The sequence below is a fragment of the Poecile atricapillus genome, chromosome 4 (assembly GCF_030490865.1).
Source record: "Poecile atricapillus isolate bPoeAtr1 chromosome 4, bPoeAtr1.hap1, whole genome shotgun sequence".
NCBI classification, from domain to species: Eukaryota; Metazoa; Chordata; class Aves; order Passeriformes; family Paridae; genus Poecile; species Poecile atricapillus.
In genome coordinates, this window is record NC_081252.1 from 32,177,175 (window position 1) to 32,186,725 (window position 9,551).

A 9,551-nucleotide genomic window follows, 5' to 3' on the forward strand; every position below is an offset into this window, starting at 1 on the left:
CTGACCGGCTTCGAGGCGGTGCCCACGGCATCGCCTTCACGAGGCGAGTCCAGAGAAGGGCAGCGATGCTGGTGAAGGGTTTGGAGCACAAGTCTAATGAGGAGCAGCTGAGAGAACTGGTGAAAAGAAGGCTCGGAGTGACCTTACCACTCTACAAGCAGCTGAAAGGAGGTTGTAACCAGATGGGGGCCAGTCTCTTCCCCCTGGCAACAAGCTAGGAGAGAAGAGTCTTAAACTGCATCAGGGGAGGTTTAGCTTAGGTATTAGCTACGGAAAGCGTGGTTAAACACTGGAATGGGCTGCCCCAGGAGGTGGTCATTGTCTCTGGAGGTGCTTAAGGAAAGACTGGACGTGGCGCCCCTTGCCATGGTCTAGCTGACGTGGTGTTCTGTCAAAGGTTGGATTCAATGGCTCCAGAGGTCTTTTCCAGCCTAACTGATTCTGTGATTCACCCTGCTCCATCATGGCATGGTCTAGGCCACTAAACTACTCAAATTGCTCTCAAAACATAAAATGTTTTTGGACTCAAAACCTCTATAGTTTGTCCTCATTGTTCGAAAACCAGGGAAAAACCCTGGAAGTTGCTTGTGCGAAGTCCAGCTGTGCGCTCACTGGCTGCAACAGAGAGCTCAATAGCAGCATCCAGTCCTGCTTAGGTGACAATCCCAATCCTAAATGAGGAAGCCAGATTTCTTAGTGGTTCTTTCTTCTCGTGGCTCTTCACCATGAATATCTGAAAAATTTACTTGGCCCTGAAATTCCTCAGGTTGAGCTGATTTATAAATCTCAAAACATTCCGTAGGAGCTGAGTAGCTGTTGAGCTGGCATCACTGGGAAGGTGCAAAAATCCCTCTCTCTGTATCGTCTGGCCAACCTCAAAGTGAGCTGTGCTGCACCGCCTGGAAGTGGGTGCAGAGACAGGGTGGCAAAAGCAGAAACGTCTCTGAAACCAGGGAAAGCAAATGGGTTTTTTCCTAGGTACAAAGACAACTGGAGAATGCAAACTACATTGGGAGTTGTCAAAGGAGAGTAAAGATACTTTGTTAGATATTTAAACTGGGAATCTAAAAAGTATCCCTGATTTGTTCCTGTGAGTAACAGCCTTCCAGGCCTGCACAGCAGAGGTGTGGTGTGTGTCCTGGCCAATCTTGCCCCCTGGCCCTACCTTAGTTATTTCTCTTTCCCACAGGCAAGCTCCTTTCTCCAGCCTCCATATCTGTCTGTCTGTCATTTTCATCATCCAGAAGAGAAACCCTGTAATACACATATGTTGTATTAGGAATTTATATATACATTTTATGTATTATGCTATGGATTTATTTGAGAGAGGTTGCCCTAAAACCTTAACCCGAGGTCCCTTGCCTAGGCACCACATCCTTGCAAACTCCATGTGTCTTTCCTCCCTCTTCACTGCTGTCAGGATGTGCATAGTTTGGAGCACAGTGTTTGGACCACAGCTGTGCTCTGGTATTAATGCAGGCCACAGCTTTGAGCAGCTACCCTGGCAGAGGAGCTTGAGCACATGGGGGGACAGACTCACATCAAAGTTTTGCCTTTACAATATACATGGATGCTACTGGCTCAGACTACTTGGCTCCAAAAGATCTAACCCAACCTCAGTCCAATTTCTGTAAGTATTTTTGACAATGCCATTGCCTACACCTCTTCCTGCAGAACTTGCCTTATTTGCAGACAGCTCTTTCTTTGCTCAACATTCTCCTTGTGCCAGGCAAACACAAAAGATGTGTTCCCCAGTGAAAAGCTCCTTTGAGCTCTATGTCAAGTCTGAGCCATTCCCAAACCCCCTTAATTCTAGGGCTGCCCCATCAGATTTATAGGTTAACACTCAAGTTACACCACTCCTAAGCTACGTCAGAAGTCAAGTGCAGTTAGTTCTCCAGTGCTTTCCAAAAAAATCCCACATGTGTATCCCAAGAAATCTTAGCAGCACACGGAAGTGGCTACACCAATTATTTCGTGGTCAGGATGCTTTCGAGCAGCTTGAATGTAGATAGTCCTGCAGTGAATATGTATCATGAAAGAAATGTTCCACATCAAAGCCTGTAATGTCTGCAAAAAATGCAATCATAAATAAAAACTTGTGCCATAACAAGGAACTTGACATTAACAGTCAGATGGATTGTTTCCATCCTGCATCAGCTGGAGAGCAAGGAGCTGAAACTGTGTTTCTAATAGGAAGCATACTTCAATATTAACATCCATCTGTTATAAAAATAAAGGCACTGCATTCAGAATTGTTAAAGCATTTTAGATGACTTGAGGTTCCTATGGGAGCTTTGGTTCTTTCCTTTGTGTATAATTTCACGACTGGATTTGACATAAGTGCCCTTTTAGGTTCATTGCCTGGAAGCAGGTTTTTTGCACTTGTCTGGTTTTCCTCATTTTTTTTCTAGTGACCACATTGCTTAGGCTTCTCTGAAAGCACCACTATTAATGTTATCTTAGTAGTATTTTAATGTTTATCACTTCACCAGAGATCTCTTTCACCTTTCAGAAACCAGTCTGACCAGATTTCTCAACTTTTGTACTCTGCAAGTATGCCAATGTTCTGTAACTGTCTATGTTAATGTTGTAAAATGTGTTCTAAAAAATTAAAATATTAAATGCTTCACTTCCAGGAGTAGATCCTACAAGCATTTGCTTTAACAATACAAACAGTATTCAGAGCCTCACACCATATATACACTTTGCAGTATTGTGCTCTGAGAGGAATCTCTTTTGGTGCTAATGGAGAAAAAGTATTGCTGTCTGGGTTAAAAATGGTCTCCATTTGGTTTGTTTTGCCTTGTTCACTACTTACGAGACACATCATGTCTGAAGGTCAGAATGGGGCAAAATTTCAAGCTCTTTGCACATCACTTACATCTCAGAAATTCTTGTCTTAATCTTTTTGAACAAGCTCGTTCTACAGCTTTCAGTAGACACAGGTATCATGATGAGAGGAGTCCAATAAATTATTTTTTAAAGAGACAGTAAAATTCTCTGACTCATAGCCATTGTGGCAGCTCCTCCCTCCTTCCAGCATGAAGCTTTCCACATCTGTGGGGTGAACAGGATCAGTAGAACAACACATACTAAAACTACTTCTCCAAAAAGCTCCTTGTCAGTCACCAGCACTGGTTTGTCCTACCTTACAAGGTCAGTGGAAATGCCATGTTCTCACTTCTGCCTAGAAGTGGTTGTAATGAGGGTCAGTTTGAGGGAGTACAAGTTTCCAGAAGGTTATCCACACTTAGCTACTTGTGCTTTGCTCTTCCAGAGAAGCACACAGAACAGATTGCGGTTTTGCTGCCTTCTTGGACAGCAGTTGATACTCTGAAGGGGCAAACTTTAACAAAACCATCATTTTTTACAGTACAAAATATCCTGTGCAAACAAGAGTGAGAGTCTTCAAAAAGGTATTTACTAAAAGTTACCTTTTTTACTCACCGGCTATTTTTTTACAAGCAATCAGGCTTAATATTTGTACCTGTTTTAACACAAATCTTTTTGTGTTATCAAATCAACAAATTTGAAAAGACAAACCTTTTGTCTTTTCAAAACATCTATAGGTTCTAACATATGACTGTTTCCAACTGCTGTGGCTAGGATTTTTCGAAGCAGTAAACCCAGTGTTCAGGCTGCCATTGCCAGACCTAATCCACCACAGCCATCTGACTCAAATCATGAACCTGGCACAAAACACATCCTGTCAAGTCCTGTTTGTTTCAAGATGCTCTGAACATCAGGTTAATTTTGTGCCATCAGACTTTACACAGCTACCATTTATGTGGTTGGTACCACATGATTTCAGTCCATGGAAGGGCGAGGCAGTAGGTACCAAGTGCTGTGGAAAACGTGATCTCAAGTTTGCAGCTGAAAGCTGTGCAGCTGGGTGTCAGGGCTAGGCACACAGCACCCAATCCTCTGCAGCAATTCCTGGCTTCTAAAACTAAAGTTGTCTGAGTAACTGTTTGGAAAGGGAGGGTAATGTTGTGCCTGGAATTACAGTGCCACAGCTTAAACAGATGTCCAGCTGCAACAACTCATAAAACTTTTTAAAAGCCTTTCTTGTAGGGCAACACTGGTGTGACTGGATTTGGAATTGTACATTTTTTGTCTTGGGTGATGACAGAATAGGGAATGGTGTGCCTGGTGTTTGACAACAGTTCCCTGACTGAACAGCTGTTTCTTAAGCAACAGCCCTCTGTGCTTTGCCACTGGCTAATTGACAACAACAGGGATTATGTGGGGAGGAGAGAAGATATAATGTACAATTGCTGGATGAGATGAAGAGCAAGGGAGGAAGGAGGCCCCCTTTAGAAGGAATGTGTGGTTGTGTGGTGGGGCTCAGCTGATCACAGTCCTGTCCCTTGGTTTCCCCTTTGTTCCCAGCAAGTCAAACTCCATGCTGCATGTCCTCTCTTAATAAGTCCTGCTGGGAAGAGTCTGTTTTATTCACCTCAGGTTCAGAAATTCCACCGAACTTTCCTAAACACCTCTGTGTTTAAGCCACAGTCTTCTTGCTCCTGCTTGTCACCAGGCTTCCTATGCCCACTGGCTTAGAAGTGTCACTCAACAAAACCCATGTGGGATGTTCACCCCTTTTTTAATTGAGCCCTTTATTCCTCTGCTTCCTCCTTCACTGAGTTTTTTCCCATCTTTCCTGGAACAGCAGCCACTGCCTGTTCTCCTACCTGCTGCAAGCATCAGCTCACCCTCTGACAACCAGGCAATATTTAACCGAGTTTGACTCTCTGGAAGAGCTGTACCTTTCCAGTACCAGGGACTGGAAAAAGGGTTCAGGACTGTACAGTAGCAAGTGGAGGGTAGGGTGCTTTAAATCATGCAATAAGACTAAAAAAAAAACTTTAAAAACTTCCAGCATTGTCTCCAGCCCAGCTCGCCAACCTTTGCTATTTGCACCAGTGCAACTGCTCTGAGGGGAAAAGTTGAAAACATTGCCTAAATAAACATATAAACCTTTCCACTTTGCCTCCAGTAATTGTTCAGTCAACAGAAAAATCGTTTCACTAGCCTGAAATAATCCCTAAGAATCAGTGAAGTGTATGAGCATTTTCCCAAGCACACTCTCTGTGCACTCCCCTGCAATTCTATGGGATTTTTCGAATGCTGAACACTTGGCTATGCTGTGGCTTTATATGATAGGAAAGCTGAACCATGCAGGACACCCATTTATTGTCTCAAAAAAGCACCCAAAGGTGTTTCTTGCCCTTCTGTTCTCAGGGTAAGTTATGGGGTTGCAGCAAAGTTTCAAAAGAGGTTTCACTGGTGCAGTCACATCACTCAGTACAACACTGGCAAAAGCTTAGGTTAAGTAAGGCCTAACATTTTCTTTAAATATGGAAAATGCAGTGCTCTATGCAAATAAAATGACTTTTCTATTGTCCCCATTTTTTTCTTAACAGGAAGCCAGAAAAAAACTGAACAAACGAAACAAAAGTTGTCATTAACAGCTGCCCCTCACCTTTGACACACAGGTAAGTCTCAAATCCCCGTTATTAATGTCTCCCTTTTCAGACTTTTCCTTCAAGTATCTGCAACTCATCTTAAGCTAATAAACCTCTGCCCAGAAGGTAAGAATGGAGCCAGAAAATCCACTTCCCATCCATCCTTGCTGACTGATCCTTGCCCACAGTCTTTTGTCTGGGGCACCTGCAGGAAGGGGTTGTGTCTTACTGGGATTGAAATGCTGCCCAGTATGATCCATCCTTTTCCTCTTCCAGTCTGGGCAAAGCATTTTTCAGTTGGCATTACCTTTCTGTGCTAGGAGGCTGTGCCTAGGATAAGTAGATCCTTATCCTCATAGATAATAAGAGCTGTCATACTGCCTTGGAGGAAAGCTCTGCCGATCCCAGTACTCCAACTCTGATGGAGGCCGTAAACACCTTCCACTTCTGGAATTCAAGTTCTAGGGATTTTTCAGCAAGAAGTCACATAATGGCTCAGTATCTGATGCATTCTCTTTACATAAAATCACCCAATCCTTTCCTTCTCATCTTTAGTTTTGGCTTTTAGAATGTGCTGTGGTACAAAGTTTCATAATCCACATTGCCTGTGTTTCAAGGTGCACGTGATCTCTGAGCTGGCAAGACTGTGAAAATGCATGGTTGGGCCATGCATTTGGAGGGAGGGCAAGAGAAAGACCAGCACTGCTCCAGCAGCTGAACCAACAGAGTCTTCATAAGCCACATGCAGACCATGGGATGCAGCTGCTCCAGCCTGCTGCAGCCACTGTGTACAAGAATACCCTCCAGTGTGCCGACTGGCTCCACCAGAGCATTCTACTTCTCTTTTTAAAGGTCTCTGCTGCTGACTGTTCCATGCCCTTAATCTATTTGTCATTCCAGGGCATGAAACATTCCTGCAGCTCAGCTGTCTTCCTGGGCCTCTCCTGATGTGCTGTCCAAAGGTCATCAAATACAATCTTCCCTCACCCACAGCCTCTTGGCTTGGAAGTATGCCAAGCTGAGGCTAAGTGGTAGCACTCGTGGCTCCATGAGACCTATCAGGTGCTAAGCAAACAAAGACTGGAGAGGAACAGATGCCTTGGTAGCAGGTTCGGACTAGAAACACTCACTGGTTTCTGTGTGGGACTTCCTGTTCTCCCCTCCTCTTTTCAGGCTGAATGCCCTTGGAGGATGGTTCACACTGTGTTTCTCTCTCAGCTGCTGCAGAAAGCTCTGTTTCTTAGTTATGTCCAAAGCAGCTTTGCAATTTAAAAGTCACTATCTGCCCTAACTTCTCATTAGCAACTGCATCAGCTGGGCTAAAGGGAATGTATTAATATCTTAGATAAATCTGGATTACCTGAGTCAAGTATGGTCTTCCTCTCATCACTGACATTTGCACTGTTTCAGCTCTATACACATTCACTTAGTTACAGCCTAAGCCCCAGCTCCTTGTTATAAAGGAAATAAATCCTTCTACCTGTTAATGTAGAATTAGCCACCCAAGCCTGCCAATTCAGAATCACACTGCACAATGACCCAGAGGGCCTGGCTGATTTTCTACTAGTCAGAATGAGGACACAGGGTTTGCCTACCTAAGGGAAAGAGGACTTCAGTGCTGACAGTAGTTGTCAGAAGCAGATGACAATTTGTGCTGAACAGGATCTCAGCTCAAAGCAAAGACAGGAACAACCTTCTGTGCTGCTTCAGACAGACTGGAGCTTGTTTTTACCTTGGTTTCAGAAACATCACAGATTAGTTTGTTTCTGTGTATGCTGAAGCCACATTAATTTCTGCACCGCTCTAACCTCATTTTTTACTGCTATGAATTCTTTACAAGCAATGCATCAAACTACAAAGAGCCTTGAACAGGTCTGACTTTGTTGAACACCAAACGTGTTCTAAGTTTTCCACTCTTGAAGTGTAGAAGACACTGATGCCATTATTTAAATCCACATCAATAAAGTACTCATCCAGCTCCTGGAGAAGAATGTTGATAAAGTAATCCCACAATGAAGGTTAGCTCTTCAAAATTGTTCCAACTCAACATTTTATCCACATTCATTGCAGGTTTTTTTCCCTTTTCTTTTTCCACCAACTGTAATTGTTGTCTGTCCATTAAAGCAGATGAGATATGGTCATAGCTGCCAAATGACATGAAAATGACCACAGGAGCCAACTGGGAGATGAATAACTCTCACCAGGCAGCAACAGCAAAAGGTATTCTGGATTGCAGGTAATTCCAGTGCAGCCTCAATAAAGACATCCCCACATGCTGATTGAAAGGACACAGGAGGCATAGAGAAGAAGGGTTACAGCAACAATGATGTCAGGGCTGTGATCTCAGAGGATCCTGCATGATGACCTCTAAATAAAGTTGCACAGCAAAGACTGAGTAAGTCTTGATGCCAGGGAAGTCAAGGCAAACACAGTAAACAAAGTAAAGTTCCCTATGCAGTACTTCAGAGACTCTGGTCTTTAAGCAGGCAGTGATTTGTCTCCTCCAAATTTCACAGTGGGTAGTTTGAAGTCTAAATTATGGAATGGCTCAGATGGCCCTCAGAGCAAAAGGTGTCAATCCATATTACTGGTAATTGTCTGTAGGACTTAACTTTAGGGATGCAGGAAGCCCCAGTAAAATAATCCTGATACAACAGCTATTAGAACTGCCTACTATTTCCTGCTGTTGTGTGAGAGGAGTGAGCAGGCAGGACAGACTAGGACACAGACTTCACCTGCAAGCTTCACCTTGGCCTACTTGCTACCCTTTGTCATAGTTGCTTGCTGTTGTTTCCATGTTTGGCCTTCTCTGTTCATTCTGTCACACTGCAGAAGGAGAGAAACATGGATGCAGGGACAAGTCACCTTTCTTTTCAGAAGCACTTGGTATCTTTAAACATACATCTACCTACAGGATCTGCAATGGCATGACTGTGGAGTGGCTGAGCTAGCACATCCTAGGCCAGCTTCCTGGTGCTACAAGTCCTAGTCATTCCTAAATTAGGATGGAGAGAATGTTTTCAGGTCTTCTCCTTGCTGCCAGTTCATCAGCCCTTTAGGTGCTCCATTCCCCATCTGCCGTAATACTGTACCTTTGACAAAAATGCTTCTCTGACAGAGAGAAAAAAAAAGTCTTTCCACCCACACACTGCCCACAGAGGTCAATTCACAGTCTGACAATTGACTCCCTTGACTTCACTGCCATCTATTCCATCCATTCCCAGCTCAAGGCACTTTTTACAACTGCTTGTCCTTCCCTTGCTAAAGAAACATTGACCCCCAACTGGAACAGAGGGAACTACAAGATGAAAGACAGCAGGAGATAAGATACACAGGCCACATACAGGGAACCTGCCGATTATTTTCATTACCATTGGCAAATCACAGCTGCAATAGAAAAAGAGGTGTCAGAAAGTGAACACTACTGCAGCTACACACAATATTAGGAAAGCAAAAGAACTATCTGCAGAGGAAGGCTCCAGCAAAATATGCTGAGTGATAAGGAGCCTCTCCCACACAGCACTCAACCTCGAGCTGCCCCAGTAGGTACAGGAGAAGGAGGGGCCTGACATTATGTTTCAGTAGACACAACAGCATTGTTGGAACAGATTGCATTGCTGTAAGATTTTAATATTTTTGTGGGTTTGCTCCTATACCTTAGTTCACAGGCAGCTGGGCTATTTCTGTACCATAACCACTGGCTGATAAGGGTTCTGAAAATATTAAAAACACAAATTTTCTTTAGTAAGGACAAAAAAATACAGGACTTTTAATTGGTGCTAAGTGGAAAACAGTCTATGTGCAGGTGCTGCGTTTTCAGCTTTTAGGCTGCTGTGCAGGCAGCTAGGTATTGCTCGTTACTTTACTTCAGTAATTTCTCTGTGCAACAACTCCTAGTGCTGGAAATTGTACAACCTGGCTTAATTCCCTTCTTGGAACTTAGTGATGTAAAGTCATGACCATGGAAAAACTTTATTTTTAAAACAAACCACCTACTGTCTTGCCTTGGTGCTAAGTCAAACACACACATGGCACCCAGGGAAAAGAGCAAGGTGCACAGCATGAGAATCCACAGAGCTA